This window comes from Ranitomeya imitator, chromosome 4 (genome assembly GCF_032444005.1).
Source record: "Ranitomeya imitator isolate aRanImi1 chromosome 4, aRanImi1.pri, whole genome shotgun sequence".
In the NCBI taxonomy this organism is placed as follows: Eukaryota; Metazoa; Chordata; class Amphibia; order Anura; family Dendrobatidae; genus Ranitomeya; species Ranitomeya imitator.
In genome coordinates, this window is record NC_091285.1 from 538943766 (window position 1) to 538961273 (window position 17508).

General features: G+C 44.0%; 2 long non-coding RNA genes across 3 annotated transcripts in view; one reads left to right on the forward strand and one right to left on the reverse strand.

Annotated features, from left to right (window-relative positions):
- Positions 1-1811, forward strand: part of LOC138676704 (uncharacterized) — a 289057-nt gene extending 287246 nt beyond the window's left edge. Inside the window, exon 5 of the long non-coding RNA XR_011320813.1 lies at positions 20-1811. This is a non-coding gene — a long non-coding RNA (uncharacterized lncRNA). The remainder of the gene's footprint in view (positions 1-19) is intronic.
- The window catches only part of LOC138676705 (uncharacterized), a 229151-nt gene continuing 211726 nt past the window's right edge, over positions 84-17508 (reverse strand). For both annotated transcript variants that reach the window (XR_011320815.1, XR_011320814.1), the window contains one exon: positions 84-1163. This is a non-coding gene — a long non-coding RNA (uncharacterized lncRNA). The remainder of the gene's footprint in view (positions 1164-17508) is intronic.

Genomic DNA, 17508 nt, shown 5'->3' on the forward strand with positions numbered 1-17508 from the left:
ATCTGTGTTTTTTTTGCAGAGTGAGCAATGCAAGTCAACAGGTCTGTGAAAAAAATTGGACTGCACTTGGATGACTGTCAGAATGGAGAAGGTGGAGAAACGGATTATTTCTTTACATACAAGAAAAACGGATGACACTCGGTCAACACTCTGATCAAACTAACTATTCAAAGTCTCATTAGAATAATCCAACTGTTTTTCGCATACATGGAAAAATTGGACACGTGAATCAGCCCTTAGGGACAGATCTTGATAATTGTACCTTATTTAATATCTGGTAGAAATACAAGTTCTAATATTTAGAGAGGACCGGTCACTACTTCTGACATGTCTGGTTTCGTAAATAAATGAACAATTGTGGGGACTATTCTTTTCTAAATCTGAATGGAGCTGTAATTTCTCCTGAATATTTATAAATACATTAACCCTCTGGCTGTTGCCATTACAGTTGTCAAAGGGTTGTGTCTCTACATAGTTTGATAATGTCTGCCCTTATTAGACAACATCAGATATGCAGGGGAACACCCCAAACTGTTAACACCCATTGGTCAGTTTATTCATATGTTTCTAGGGGGGATGGCACAATGCAGAATAAAGCTTCCACAGAACAGTTTTTTTCATACAGAATACATTGACTTACTAAAATAACTTGTTCTAAAACATGAGGTAGTCATTATAGCAAAATGTCTAGTTTCTTCACCTTTGATGACTTCAGCTTCCGTGCCATTCTTTCAGCTTTCTAAGTGTGCAGTTACCTCTAGTGATCGCTATATATTCACTGTCATATTTACTGACAGGGTATTTACTAAGATTATTTTTTTTTGGACGGGCAGCAAAGTTGAAATCCTCCCTGTCAAAATTCTTCACTTTCCCCCCCGATAATGATCCTGGGTAGGAGCACAAAGGCTAAGTTCACCGCTCTCTTCCATTGAGATTATTTAATGGCAGATGCCGTACCAGGTAAATGAGTCCCAACGAGATCTAAATGGCAGTGACCTTTGCTCAGGATGAACTGATGGATTTAGATTAGCATAAAGGATACAACTGTTCTCAATTCAGACAAGGTGTTCCTGCCGTTCTCTTTCGGCTGCTTTTCATCATCGGCATAATCCATTGCTCTGCCCATTGGGTTTTCTTTTTTTTTTTTTAGGCTTGAGGAGCACCTGTGAATGTGAACAACAGAGGAGAACACAAAATGAGCTTCACTTGTGAAATACAGGGTATAATTTCAGCACATAACATGACACGTGCACCTGCTGACAATGAATAGCATTATCACATATGCAACTTGTCCATGTTTCTCTCAGAGCTTTTAAAGCGCCAGCACAATAGGGGCTGAATGACTATGTGTTCCAGGCTTGTGGGGAGGATGCCATTTTTTGTGCCTGTAATAATAACATCTGCAGAATCTATTTTTAAGGAAATTGCTCCACTAAAAGCATTCCCAGCAAAGTACTCCCAGCATCCTAGGCAAGGGATACAAAAGGAACTGGGAGTGTTACAAATAGAGGGTGCAATCCATAAAAAGTGGTTAAAAGCCTGGACTGTTTTGATGGGGTTTGCCAGGCTGTTAAAAGTACACAGACTCTATGTAAGCTGCTCTGTCGGATTGTTTCTTGCTCTACAGATTTACTATTTGTACTTGTAGCTATTAATATGATAACATGATTATTATTTCTATATATACCGTAATATGTTTACAGCATGGAAATATGTGATCTACCTTACTATCTGTTCAGACTATACGTCTTTGGTATGTGACTTTATCTGCCCTTAAACATAAAATAAATTTAACCAAAGCCATCGATTACAGATGCAGATTGTGTTTGCACACTGATTTTTTTTTAAACATACAAATGGTGTGTACATCTATTTCAAAAAGGCATATACACACATAAGTTATACTGATCATACCCATAGGCCTCTGTTATACAGATATACAGCTCTGGAAATAATTAAGAGACCACTGCAAAATGTTCAGTTTGTCTGATTTTTCTCTTTATAGGTATATTTTTGAGTAAAATGTAAATTGTTCATTTATTCTATAAACTACTGACAACATGTCTCTGAATTTCCAAGTAATACATTTTAAAAAAAATTTCTGAAAATGAGAAATGGTCAAAATTAAAAAAAAAAAAACATCAGTGCTTTCAGACCTCAAATAATGCAATGAAAACGTGTTCATAATCATTTAGAAACAACAATACTAATGTTTTAACTCAGGAAGAGTTCAGAAATCAATATTTTGTGGAATAACCATGATTTTTAATCACAGCTTTCATTGCATCTTGGCATGCTTTCCACCAGTCTTTCACACTGCTTCTGGCACAAAAATGTAAGCAGATCGTCTTTGTTTGATGGCTTGTGACAATCCATCATCCTCTTGATTGCATTCCAGAGGTTTTCAATGGGGTTCAGGTCTGGAGATTGGGCTGCCCATGACAGGGTTTTGATGTGGTGGTCTCTCAATTTTTGCCAGAGCTGTATACCAACTGTGTGAAGTTCTGATTAGTGAACTGAAAAGTGTGTGCATTACCATAAAACATATGCATTTTACTGAAAGTCAACAGCGGATAGATCAGAATGTATTCTTATTAAAATGGATATAACAAAGCCTCTAAAATAGCATTTAACAAACTGCATCATGTGTACAGCAGGAACTAGATGAACTTCCTGTAATGTACCATTGTTTTAAGGAAGTTGTCCAATACTATTTTTTTTGTACTATTGACTTAAGAACTAACAGTTGCTATCAGACGCAACTACATGCCTTTTCTACCTAGCACCTGCTGAGAACAGTCATAGACCACTCCTGCTGGTGATTCAGCTGCTCCACATGAACAGAGCAGCTCTTCTTCTTCTGGACTGCTGTGTCGATGGGGTGTGACTGCCGACGTCATGCTAATTCCCTCCAGTTCCCCCACAGTTAAGCATTGGGGAGTCGGCTATCAAGCAGCATGATGTTGGCAATCACGCCCCATCGACAGAAAAGAGCAGAAGAAGAGCCATTGCTTTTTTTAATGTGACATCAGTCTGTGACTACTCTATGCCAGCAGAGATCAGCACCCGGCACAATAGGCAGGTAAGTAGCAACTCTCTGCTAGTTCTTAGGCTGGTAGTAAAAGAATTAAATGGCCCTGGATAACCACATTAATTTGGCTGCATTTTCACATCTGTATTACAACATCTGATTTTTTATAACTCAAATGAACCAAACTCTGATAACCGTTAGTGATAATCAAGCACTAAAATGCTTAAGTGTTCAGTACTTGAAACAAGCAGGTCAAATGCTCGGACTGGCTCGATTTGAGTACCAAGTAAAATGGAAGTCAACTGGAAACTCAAGCATTTTTTTCGGAAGCCTCTATCAATAGGGCTTGGGAGGCAGGAAATTCACTGAAAATTATGGAAACAGTGCTCAATTGGAATGGGAGCAGCATGGGCAAGATGCCTGGACCCATCTCTGACTCCCAGGTTGCTGCTGGAACAGTGTTGCCAGAGTATACACTTTTACCGACTAACATTAAAACATAAAAAAAGAAGATAAGTGGATTTTACAGGAAAATATGTTATGACACATTATTTTCTATATAATGACTTGTATATAAGGCAAAATTAAAAAAAGGAAAAAAAAATACTTCTCTACCCCTTAATAGCCGGGCCATGTCGTCATCATATTTGCCAGTCAACTATGGCTACAGGAGATTACATAGTAGAGTTAGAAATAAAACTACACCCTACCCTAGGTAGTCACTAATAAAAGTAATTCTAACATTTTACTACCTTATCTGGGCATGTGGAGAGTGTGACATGGCCAGACACATCCTGTTTAATTTATGAATGAGGCACTCTAAAACTCACAAAGCCTATCTGCGCAATGCAAGAATTGCCAAAAATCAGATGGTCCCTGGCCACAAGCACTTGTCCATGTGTTGGTTGTTAAGTAAACCTTCAAAGAAACTTTGTTGGTCAGGGCACAGGTGATGTTATAGGACACGTGCTAGTGTAAGGTTTTGACCGCACACCAGGAAAAATAGTGGTGGTTGGGGACCGAAGAGTACTGAGGAACGGCCACCACCATAAGGATGCGGAAAGCCTCAATGTCCACAAACTTAAATGGCAACATTTTCAGGGGAAGCAATCTGGAAATGTGCCCATTTAGTGTTTTTGACTGTGGCTGGGTGGCTAGTTATTTGCATTTGCAATTACATGCCTGGGGTAGGGACAGGTGACTGTTGCAAACAGTGGTAATAAATGGTTGCACATCCAATTGGAAGTGTTTCAAGTAGAGTACCATAAGGCTCTGTCCTGGCCTCAGCGTTGTTCCACATTTTTATAAATGATCTAGATAAGGCAACTAATCAAATTTGCAGATGAGGCAAAGCTTGGAGGGATATCTAACACTGGAGAAGACAGAGAAAGAATTCAGAAGGATCCAGATAAGCATGAACAATGTGCAGTGACTAATAGAATGGTATTGAACAGGAAGAAATGAAGGATTCTACATCTGACAAGAAAAACAAAAAATACTGAATGAGAGAAATGGAACTAAGCAAAAGCACATGTGAAAAAGACTTGGGTATACTAACTGATCACAGATTGCACATGAGTCAACAGTGTAAAGCAGCAGCAAAAAAAGGCAAACACAGTTCTGGGATGCTTTACGAGAAGCATAGAGTCTAGATCACATGAAGTAATTATTCCCCTCTACACCTTATCTGGAATACAGTGTCTAGTTCTGGGCATTGAAAGACATTGGAAAATCTGGAGCAAGTTGAGAGAAAAGTTTCCAGGATGGTGAGCGAACTGTAAAGCATGTCCTTTGAGGAACATTGAAAGGATCTGGGATTGTTTAGCTGGCAAAAAAGAAGGCTAAGAGGAGACTTAGTAGCTGTCTACATATACCTAAAATGGATGTCACAGTGCAGAGGGATCATCCTTATTCTCATTGCACATGGAAACGCAAGAAGAAATCCAATGAAACTGAAATGGAGAAGATACAGATTAGACATTAGAAAAAACTTTTTGACAGTGAGGGTGATCAATGAGTGGAACAGGCTGACGCGAGAGGTAGTGTGTTCTCCTTCAATGGAAAGCTTCAAACAGAGAATGTACAGACATTTTTCTGAGATGGTTTAGTGAATCCTACATTGTGAAGGGGGTTGGACACAATAACTTTAAATCCCTTCCAACTCTAACATTGCTTGCAAATGTGTAATGAAAGATACAGGTCAGGAGGCATCAGTGCCTGCATCCTGGACAGAGGATTGGCAAGCACGTAGCACAGAAGAAGATACAATGGTGTCACCAACAGATACTGATTGTGGACCCAGGCGTGGTGGTCAGGCTGGTAATGGTCAGGCCTCTGTTGATCTTGGTACAGCACAGGTTGCAAATGACTGTTCTTTTCTAACTTTTAACCTGGGAACTTGCCACGTGTTGGGGCTCTAGGAAACAGTTACATTCTCTGGTCCTCCTGATTTGCTGACTTAACAAAATAATTTGTTCGCAACTGTGTCTCATCACCATCTACCTCTTGAGACACTAATTGTCATTCTCATTCCCGTCATCTTCTTCTGAATCTGACTGCTTAAATTTTGGGCATCATTATACACGATCTCCTCATGTACCTTTTGAAACATGTGTAAATTTAGTCGCCACAGTGGAAGGAAGAAGGATCAGGGTGAACATCATGTGTTCCAGACACATGGTTAGTGAGACTGCACTGTGTGGATTACAGGAAACATACTGGAATCATTTTCTGCAATCCAACTGACCAACAGGATCTTCCTGCCTATTGTGGTGCTGTGCTGTGGATTCCTCTCCGTCATTGCTGTTCTCACTTTGTATGTCACCTTTCCTGGTTAGGTCAGTGACTTCATCATCCACCACATTGCCTTCCACCTCCACACCCTGGTCCTCCTCCAGACTTGCTGACATAACAACACCACTTGTTGGCATTTGTGTATTATCATCATCCACCTCTTGCGACTGTAATTACATTTTCCCATCATTGCCTTCTTGTGAGTGTGGCTGCTCAAATATTTGGGCATCACTACATGTGATCTCCTTATGCCCCACTTGAAATGGGCAGGGTGAGAGGCCAGAATTTATGAATGGAAATGTGAACAGCTCTTCGGAGTGTCAAAGTGTGGGGTTACTTGTCTCCGAGCACTCTGCATAGTGGGAGAAAGGAGGGTCAGGGTGAGGATTATGTGGTGCACAATTACGGTTCCTGAGACTGGACCATGTGGAAGACAAGGTGGTGCTGGCAAATTGACTGGAAGCATTATCTCCTACACATCCAATAACTGGTCTGAATTCAAGAGTGGTTTCCCGTACCTGTTATGACCTGGTGGTTAGGACAATAATGGACCTGGTGGTTAAGAGCACACGGAATGACCTGATAGTTACTAATAATATAGGACGAGCTCTGAGACGTGGGAACTCTGCTGACCGCAATCCCTAATCCTATCACACACACTAGAAATAGCCGTGGATTGCTCCTAACGCTCCCTATGCAACTCATCACAGCCTAAGAAACTAGCTAGCCCTAAAGATAGAAATATAAAGCCTACCTTGCCTCAGAGAAATTCCCCAAAGGAAAAGGCAGCCCCCCACATATAATGACTGTGAGTAAAGATGAAAATTACAAACACAGAGAGGAAATAGATTTAGTAAAGTGAGGCCCGACTTACTGAACAGACTGAGGATAGGAAAGGTAACTTTGCGGTCAGCACAAAAAACTACAAAAAGACCACGCAGAGGGCGCAAAAAGACCTTCCGCACCGACTCACGGTGCGGAGGCGCTCCCTCTGCGTCCCAGAGCTTCCAGCAAGCAAGACAAAAATCAAAATAGCAAGCTGGACAGAAAAATAGCAAACAAGAGAAAAACAAGCAGGAATTTAGCTTCTGCTGGGAAGACAGGTCACAAGAACGATCCAGGAGTGAACTAGACCAATACTGGAACATTGACAGGTGGCATGGAGCAATGATCTAGGTGGAGTTAAATAGAGCAGCCAGCTAACGAATTAACCTCGTCACCTGTGGAAGGAGACTCAGAAGCCGCAGCCCCACTCACAACCAACAGAGGAAGCCCATGAACAGAACCAGCCGAACTACCATTCATGACCACAGGAGGGAGCTTGACAACAGAATTCACAATAGTACCCCCCCTTGAGGAGGGGTCACCGAACCCTCACCAGAGCCCCCAGGCCACCCAGGACGAGCCAAATGAAAGGCACGAACCAGATCGGCAGCATGAACATCGGAGGCAAAGACCCAGGAATTATCTTCCTGACCATAACCCTTCCACTTTACCAGGTACTGGAGTTTCCGTCTCGAAATGCGAGAATCCAAAATCTTCTCCACCACATACTCCAACTCCCCCTCAACCAACACCGGGGCAGGAGGATCAACGGATGGAACCACAGGTGCCACGTATCTCCGCAACCACGACCTATGGAACACATTATGAATGGCAAAAGAAGCCGGAAGGGTCAAACGAAACGACACAGGATTGAGAACCTCAGAAATCTTATACGGACCAATGAAACGAGGCTTAAACTTAGGAGAGGAAACCTTCATAGGAACATAACGAGACGACAACCAAACCAAATCCCCAACACGAAGTCGGGGACCCACACAGCGCCGGCGGTTAGCGAAACGTTGAGCCTTCTCCTGGGACAATGTCAAATTGTCCACCACATGAGTCCAAATCTGCTGCAACCTATCCACCACAGTATCTACACCAGGACAGTCCGAAGACTCAACCTGCCCTGAAGAGAAACGAGGATGGAAACCAGAATTGCAGAAAAACGGCAAAACCAAAGTAGCCGAGCTGGCCCGATTATTAAGGGCGAACTCAGCCAAAGGCAAAAAGGGCACCCAATCATCCTGATCAGCAGAAACAAAGCATCTCAGATATGTTTCCAAAGTCTGATTAGTTCGTTCGGTTTGGCCATTTGTCTGAGGATGGAAAGCCGAGGAAAAAGACAAATCAATGCCCATCCTAGCACAAAAGGCTCGCCAAAACCTTGAAACAAACTGGGAACCTCTGTCCGAAATGATGTTCTCCGGAATGCCATGTAAACGAACCACATGCTGGAAAAACAATGGCACCAAATCAGAGGAGGAAGGCAATTTAGACAAGGGTACCAAATGGACCATCTTAGAGAAGCGATCACAAACCACCCAAATGACCGACATCTTTTGAGAGACAGGGGGATCCGAAATAAAATCCATAGAGATATGCGTCCAGGGCCTCTTCGGGACTGGCAAGGGCAAAAGCAACCCACTGGCACGAGAACAGCAGGGCTTAGCCCGATCACAAGTCCCACAGGACTGCACAAAAGAACGCACATCCCGCGATAAAGACGGCCACCAAAAGGATCTAGCCACCAAATCTCTGGTACCAAAGATTCCAGGATGACCAGCCAACACCGAACAATGAACCTCAGAGATAACTCTACTAGTCCATTTATCAGGGACAAACAGTTTCTCCGCTGGGCAACGGTCAGGTCTATCAGCCTGAAATTTTTGCAGCAGCCGCCGCAAATCAGGGGAGATGGCAGACAAAATTACCCCCTCTTTGAGAATACCCACCGGCTCAGGAACACCTGGAGAGTCGGGCACAAAACTCCTTGACAGGGCATCAGCCTTCACATTCTTAGAGCCTGGAAGGTACGAAACCACAAAATCAAAACGGGAGAAAAATAGCGACCAACGAGCCTGTCTAGGATTCAACCGTTTGGCAGACTCGAGATAAGTCAAATTCTTGTGATCCGTCAAGACCACCACGCGATGCTTGGCTCCTTCAAGCCAATGACGCCACTGCTCGAATGCCAACTTCATGGCCAACAACTCTCGATTGCCAACATCATAATTGCGCTCAGCAGGCGAAAACTTTCTAGAAAAGAAGGCACATGGTTTCATCACCGAGCCATCAGAACTTCTTTGCGACAAAACAGCCCCTGCTCCAATCTCAGAAGCATCAACCTCGACCTGAAACGGGAGCGAAACATCTGGCTGGCACAACACAGGGGCAGAAGAAAAATGACTCTTCAACTCCTGAAAAGCTTCCACAGCCGCAGAAGACCAATTAACCACATCAGCACCCTTCTTGGTCAAATCAGTCAATGGTTTAGCAACACTAGAAAAATTACTGATGAAGCGACGATAAAAATTAGCATTGCCCAGGAACTTTTGCAGACTCTTCACAGATGTCGGCTGAGTCCAATCATAAATGGCCTGGACTTTAACAGGGTCCATCTCGATAGTAGAAGGGGAAAAAATGAAACCCAAAAATGAAACCTTCTGAACTCCAAAGAGACACTTTGACCCCTTCACAAACAAAGAATTCGCACGAAGGACCTGGAACACCATTCTGACCTGCTTCACATGAGACTCCCAATCATCCGAGAAGACCAAAATATCATCCAAATATACAATCAGGAATTTATCCAAGTACTCTCGGAAGATGTCATGCATAAAGGACTGAAATACTGATGGAGCATTGGAAAGCCCGAATGGCATAACCAGGTACTCAAAATGGCCCTCGGGCGTATTAAATGCTGTTTTCCATTCATCGCCCTGTTTAATACGCACAAGACTATACGCACCACGAAGATCTATCTTGGTGAACCAACTAGCCCCCTTAATCCGAGCAAATAAATCAGACAGCAGTGGCAAAGGGTACTGAAATTTGACTGTGATCTTATTAAGAAGGCGGTAATCAATACAAGGTCTCAAAGAACCATCCTTCTTGGCCACAAAAAAGAACCCTGCTCCCAAAGGTGACGACGACGGGCGAATATGACCCTTCTCCAAGGATTCCTTTACATAACTCCGCATAGCGGCGTGCTCTGGCACAGATAAATTGAACAGTCGGCCCTTAGGAAACTTACTACCAGGAATCAAATTGATAGCACAATCGCAATCCCTATGAGGAGGTAGGGCACTGGATTTGGGCTCATCAAATACATCCCGGTAATCCGACAAAAACTCTGGGACTTCAGAAGGGGTGGATGACGAAATAGACAAAAATGGAACATCACCATGTATCCCCTGACAACCCCAGCTGGACACAGACATAGATTTCCAATCCAATACTGGATTATGGACCTGTAGCCATGGCAACCCCAAAACGACCACATCATGCAGATTATGCAACACCAAAAAGCGAATATCCTCCTGATGTGCAGGAGCCATGCACATGGTCAATTGGGTCCAGTACTGAGGCTTATTCTTGGCCAAAGGCATAGCATCAATTCCTCTCAATGGAATAGGATACTGCAAGGGCTCCAAGAAAAAACCACAGCGCCTAGCAAACTCCAAGTCCATCAAATTCAGGGCAGTGCCTGAATCCACAAATGCCATAACAGAATACGATGACAAAGAGCAAATCAGAGTGATGGACAAAAGAAATTTTGACTGTACCGTACCAATGGTGGCAGACCTAGCGAAACGCTTAGTGCGCTTAGGACAATCGGAGATAGCATGAGTGGAATCACCACAGTAAAAACACAGCCCATTCCGACGTCTGTGTTCTTGCCGTTCAGCTCTGGTCAAAGTCCTATCACACTACATAGGCTCAGGTCTATGCTCAGATAATACCGCCAAATGGTGCACAGCTTTACGCTCACGCAAGCGGCGATCGATCTGAATGGCCAAAGACATAGACTCATTCAGACCAGCAGGCATGGGAAATCCCACCATGACATCCTTAAGGGCTTCAGAGAGACCCTTTCTGAAAATTGCTGCCAGGGCACATTCATTCCACTGAGTGAGTACAGACCACTTCCTAAACTTCTGACAATATATCTCTACCTCATCCTGACCCTGACACAGAGCCAGCAAGATTTTCTCTGCCTGATCCACTGAATTTGGTTCATCATAAAGCAATCCGAGCGCCAGAAAAAACGCATCAACATCACGCAATGCCGGATCTCCTGGCGCAAGGGAAAATGCCCAGTCTTGAGGGTCGCCACGTAACAAAGAAATAATGATTTTCACTTGTTGAACAGGGTCACCTGAGGAGCGAGGTTTCAAAGCAAGAAACAATTTACAATTATTTTTGAAATTCAGAAACTTAGATCTATCCCCAAAAAACAAATCAGGAATAGGAATCCTAGGCTCCAACATCGGATTCTGAACCACAAAATCTTGAATGTTTTGTACCCTTGCTGTGAGATTATTCACACAAGAGGACAGACCTTGAATGTCCATATCTACACCTGTATCCTGAACCACCCAGAGGTAAAGGGGAAAAGAGAGACAAAACACACTGCAAAGAAAAAAAAATGGTCTCAGAACTTCTCTTATCCCTCTATTGAGATGCATTAATACTTTGGACCACCTGTACTGTTATGACCTGGTAGTTAGGACAATAATGGACCTGGTGGTTAAGAGCACACGGAATGACCTGATAGTTACTAATAATATAGGACAAGCTCTGAGACGTGAGAACTCTGCTGACCGCAATCCCTAATCCTATCACACACACTAGAAATAGCCGTGGATTGCTCCTAACGCTCCATATGCAACTCGTCACAGCCTAAGAAACTAGCTAGCCCTAAAGATAGAAATATAAAGCCTACCTTGCCTCAGAGAAATTCCCCAAAGGAAAAGGCAGCCCCCCCACATATAATGACTGTGAGTAAAGATGAAGATTACAAACACAGAGATGAAATAGATTTAGCAAAGTGAGGCCCGACTTACTGAACAGACTGAGGATAGGAAAGGTAACTTTGCGGTCAGCACAAAAAACTACAAAAAGACCACGCAGAGGGCGCAAAAAGACCCTCCGCACCGACTCACGGTGCGGAGGCGCTCCCTCTGCGTCCCAGAGCTTCCAGCAAGCAAGACAAAAATCAAAATAGCAAGCTGGACAGAAAAATAGCAAACAAGAGAAAAACAAGCAGGAACTTAGCTTCTGCTGGGAAGACAGGTCACAAGAACGATCCAGGAGTGAACTAGACCAATACTGGAACATTGACAGGTGGCATGGAGCAATGATCTAGGTGGAGTTAAATAGAGCAGCCAGCTAACGAATTAACCTCGTCACCTGTGGAAGGAGACTCAGAAGCCGCAGCCCCACTCACAATCACCAGAGGAAGCCCATGAACCGAACCAGCCGAAGTACCATTCATGACCACAGGAGGGAGCTTGACAACAGAATTCACAACACGTACCCCTGCAATGGGTCAGGAAGTTAGGTCAGATGAATGAGCATGTTTTTGTGCTCCTGCAGCAAACACAGTTTCATTTGGCCCACGGCTTCGGCCAATGCCAGCAGCCCATTCACTTCCCCATCCCTTACTGCACGTCTTGTGCATTTTAAATTAGGTAAATAACACTGGTCTACAAAAAAAACAATTTTCTGGCATGGACTTTAAGAACAGTTGTAGACTAATTTGAGGGTGCTGAATTCAAATCTGATCTTACAATTTCTCTATCATATCACTTTTTTGCGCTATAGGTATATAGCCCATTTTCATGAATTCCATGATAAATATAAGTAGTGTATGAAAAGTGCCGGTTTATACGGTTCACTAAAGTAAATTTAGTTTTCATTTAGTCTCCTAATAAATGTGAGAATATCTTTGTTTTCTTTGCACATGCATAATTCCCATTTGTTATGATAACACCCTTGTTTTCTGTGCTACTGGGACAGTAGAGCTACAGCAAAGCATTGGGTGAAAACCGAAATGCCTCAGTGACAGAGTTTGGCATCTGGCGATAAGAATGTCATCCATGATACTCTAGTGGATAGGAAGGACCTTGTCTTTCCTCCCTTACACATAAAACTTGGATTGATGAAGCAATTCGTCAAAGCTCTCAATCACAGTGGAGAATGCTTTAACTATATATGTTCAACTTTTCCTGGTCTTAGTGAAGAGAAGAAAAAGGCTGGAATATTTGATGGACCTCAAATAAGAACACTTATGAGAGACCCAAATGTTATCACATCAATGAATGAGACAGAAGAAAGAGCTTGGAATGCATTTTGTAATGTGGTGCAGAATTTTCTAGGGAATAAGAAAGCAGACAACTATGAAGAGATTGTAGAAGAGCTACTAATGAGTTTGTGAAATCTTGGATGTAGAATGAGTATCAAGATTCACTATTTACACAGCCATTTGGACTTTTTTCCAGAGAACCTTGGGGATGTGAGCGAGGAACAAGGGGAGCGTTTTCATCAGGACATTACAACAATGGAAGAGTGGTATCAAGGCCGGTGGGACTCACATATGATGGCTGACTATTGCTGAAGCTTGATGAGAGACAACCCAGAAACTGTACATCACAGATCAGCCAAGAAAAGAAAGTTCAAATAACTGCCATTTGTCATTCATCTGTGTGCCATATATATGTGTTTTTATATTTTGTAGTTTAATTCTGTAAGTATATTTGATTTGCTGTACATAGACTTTGTAATATTTGTTATTCCTTGATTACAAATATACAAAATGTAGTACCGAAAATCATGTGTTTTTATCGTAATACATTAGGAGTAATTTTCATTAAAAATTGAAAATATCTCGAAATCCTGATGTGATAGCCAAAAACGGAGTTCATATTTGTAATCAGCAGCCAAAATTGACTTAAAATATGTTTTAAAACCTTTTGCCAGAAAAATTGCGTTGACCAGTGTAATATACAGTATGCCTGCAAACTTTATGGTATTTATAGGGAAAAGAAAATATGTAGTCCTGAAAAAGACTTTTGTTTTTAGGTAGCAGCAGTATACCTATAGAAGGACTGTAAGGCAATAAGCCATGTTTACATGTCTGTAATCCAAAACTATCCCTCCTCAACCAGCTGTCACCCTGATGCTTGATCGAGTATCGAGCAGTAACGAGCACTTTCGCTCAAAACTAATAAACAGAAAATTATGTAGAATTTTAAAGCACACCAAATTTCAAAATTCACACTGCATTTATTGATAAACAGATCTCTTGTGCTAGGGGTCGAGTTCCCGCCTCTGCACAAGGGGAATCTCGAGCCATCTCCTCTGTGGTCTCCCATTCCTCTCCAGCCGCAGTGGAGATGTCGGTTCCAGCTTCTGGCTCAGCCTGAAGATGTGCGGATGGTTTCTGCTGCTTTCCCAGGCTCAGCCATTGTAGCTAGTACTGGTCAGCGGCGAGCAGACGTCTCTGGGACTAAGTCCTGCTTTTCTCTTCTGGGCATGCCCAGGGTAAGACCTCTCATTGGAGGTCAGGGGTCACATGCTCAGGTACTGCTGCAGCTCCCATTGGTCCTCTAGGAAGGTCCTGAAAATGCTCTGGTATTGTAGCAGCTTCCATTGGTCCTCTAGTAAGGTCCTGAAGCTGCTGCAGCTATAAAAGGTTTGCATGGCCTCATGGCCATGCGCTAGTATCACTTCATGTTATGAGCTTGCTAATTGTGGTCGCGCCGGTATGATTGTATTCAGGGACCCGGCTGAAATAAGCCCCTAGAATACCGGCACCTCCGGTGAGGAGTTTTTGTGTGCTTCTCTGTGTGCGTGACCACTGACTGAAATCAGCTCAGCAGTTAGCTGTGTTCCCGTGTAACGCTTTTCTGTGTGACTCAGTGAAGTAACTGAGTTCACTTATACTGCCATATAGTGCCGTCATTTTTTAGCAGCAGGTTGTTTACTGCACGGTGGACCCCAGACTGCGAACGCACCAATTATAACATGCATATTAACTCGGTGCATTCCGCCAGTCCTCACATAATACTTGCGCCAGGGTCTGGCTAGAAAATGGCGCACCAGCGTCTACAGCGGTACATCCAGCAGCTGGAGGGTACGTTGGCGGCTCTTGAGCGCACAACCTCAGCTGTGGATGTTACCGCAGTCGCTGTTCAGGCTGCTAGTGTAGCTGCAGCCAGTTTGTCCTCTACCACCCCTGCTCCGACTTTATCCCATCTCCCGCTACCAGACAAGTTTGCTGGTGACAGTAAGCTATGTCAAGGATTTGTGAACCAGTGCACCATACATCTTGAGCTTCTGGCTGCACGTTTTTCTATGTAACGGGCTAAGGTGGGATTTATCATATCCCTTTTGTCGGGCAGGGCATTGGAATAGGTACGCCGCTGTGGGAGCGTGATGATCATGTGGTGCAGACTGCTCCTCGTTTTCTGGACACTTTGAAACAGGTCTTTTTAGGACCTCGTGTCACCCACGATACAGCGCTCCAACTGTTGGCAATTACACAGGGTTTGTCCATGGTCAGACAGTTCGCCATCCAATTCCAGACTCTGGCATCAGAGCTGGAGTGGCCAGATAAAGTCCTTATTCTGGTGTTCTGGAAAGGACTGGCAGACCATGTGAAGGATGCCTTGGCCATCAGGGAGATTCCTGCCACACTGGAGGAGCTCATTACTATCTCTTCCCGCATCGACCTCCATTTTAATGAGCGGAGGTTAAAGTGGACCCAGTGTAGGCGGAGGTTCCGTTTGGCTCCTACCTTCGCCAGCCCTCTGGAATCTCCTGTTCAGGCGTCTGACGCCCATTAGGCCATTGAGGTTTCTCGAGAGGGACCTAAGTCCCGGGCTGCTCGAGAACCCATGGTTTGTAATATTTGCCAACAGTTAGGACATTCTGCCAATAAATGTCCTCAGCAGTCGGGAAAATGATCGCGTCTAGTAACCATTGGAGGAGGTTCACTAGACACAGCGGCATTTTCCTCCAAGTTGTCCTTTAAAGGGACAATCACTTTAGGCTCTTCCACTCTCACAGTTGAGCTTTGTGTGGACTCTGGGGCAGAGGGGAATTTTATGTCCTATGCTTTCGCCCAACACCACGCCACACCCCTGGTGATGCTCGCCAGGCCAGTGACTGTTCGAGTCATAAATGGGTCAACACTGCCCACACAAATTACACATCAATCCATCCCTTTCACATTATCTATGTCTCCTTCCCATCAGGAGATTATCTCTCTGCTTGTCCTTCCAGAGGGGATGGATGAGATTCTTCTTGGGATACCCTGGTTACGTTTTCACTCTCCTTTTATAGAGTGGTCCTCAGGGAGAATTTTGGGTTGGAGCAAATCATGTAAGGGCAGATGTGTGAGGGAGTCCATTCAAGTTTCCACTACAGAGATACCCGCAGATCTCACTTCCCTACCCAAGTGCTATTGGTCCTATGCAGACGTGTTTTCCAAGAAGGTTGCAGAGACCCTTCTACCTCACCACCTATATGACTGTCCTATTGACCTCATGCCTGGAGCTGAACCTCCTCGGGGATGTGTCTATCCCCTCTATATCCCGGAGACAGAGGCTATGTCCCAATACATCCAGGAGAATTTGGCAAGGGGGTTCATTAGGAAGTCAGTGTCACCTGCAGGGGCGGGGTTCTTCTTCATGCAGATGAAGAAAGGAGAACTACATCCATGCATAGATTACAGGGGTCTTAACGCCATCACCGGTAAACATAAGTACCCATTGCCCCTGATATCTGAACTCTTCGATAGGCTACAGGGAACAAGAGTATTTACCAAATTAGACCTACAGGGTGCTTATAACCTAATTTGCATCCGCGATGGGGACGAATGGAAGACGGCATTTAATACCAGGGATGGGCATTATGAATATTTGGTGATGCCCTTCGGGCTCTGTAATGCCCCGGCCGTTTTCCAAGACTTTGTGAAGGACATCTTCCGGGATATGCTCTCCTTCTCTGTCATAGTCTATCTGGATGATATACTCATCTACTCTCCAGATATTGACTCCCACCAGAGAGAGGTTTGCAAGGTCTTCGACCTCTTACGGGCAAATTCTCTTTATGCCAAGTTGGAGAAATGTGTGTTTGAGCAGGAGTCCTTGCCTTTCCTTGGTCATATCATCTCCACTCAGGGATTGGCTATGGATCCTGCCAAACTACAGGCTCTGTTGGACTGGCAGGAACCTCATTCTCTCAAAGCGGTGCAGCGTTTTATGGGGTTCATTAATTATTATCGTCAGTTCATTCCGCATTTCTCGACTTTGGTAGCTCCCTTGGTAGCACTCACCAAGAAGGGAGCAAATCCCAAGTTGTGGTCGAAGGAAGTCTCCAAGGCCTTCCTCTCTATAAAATCTCATTTTGCTAGCACTCCCATCCTACATCGCCCCGATGTAGATAAGCCGTTCATAATGGAGGTGGATGCCTCATCTGTTGGTGCTGGTGCAGTCCTCTTCCAAAAGGATGCTCAAGGTCAGAAGCATCCCTGCTTCTCCTTTTCCAAGACCTTCACACTAGCAGAGAGGAATTATTCCATCGGAGACAGAGAGTTGCTAGCTATGAAGTTGGCTTTCTCTGAGTGGAGACACCTTCTGGCAGGGGCTCGCTTTTCCTTCCAAGTCTTCACCCACCACAATAATTTGGTGTACCTACAAACAGCTTAACAGCTAAATTCTCGCCAAGCCAGATGGTCCTCATCTTCTCCCGGTTCGATTTTACCCTCCATTATCTCTCTGGGGAGAAGAACATTCGTGCTGACGCTCTATCTCGCTCCGTTGTGTTGTCTGTGGAGGAGGAAGAGGAGT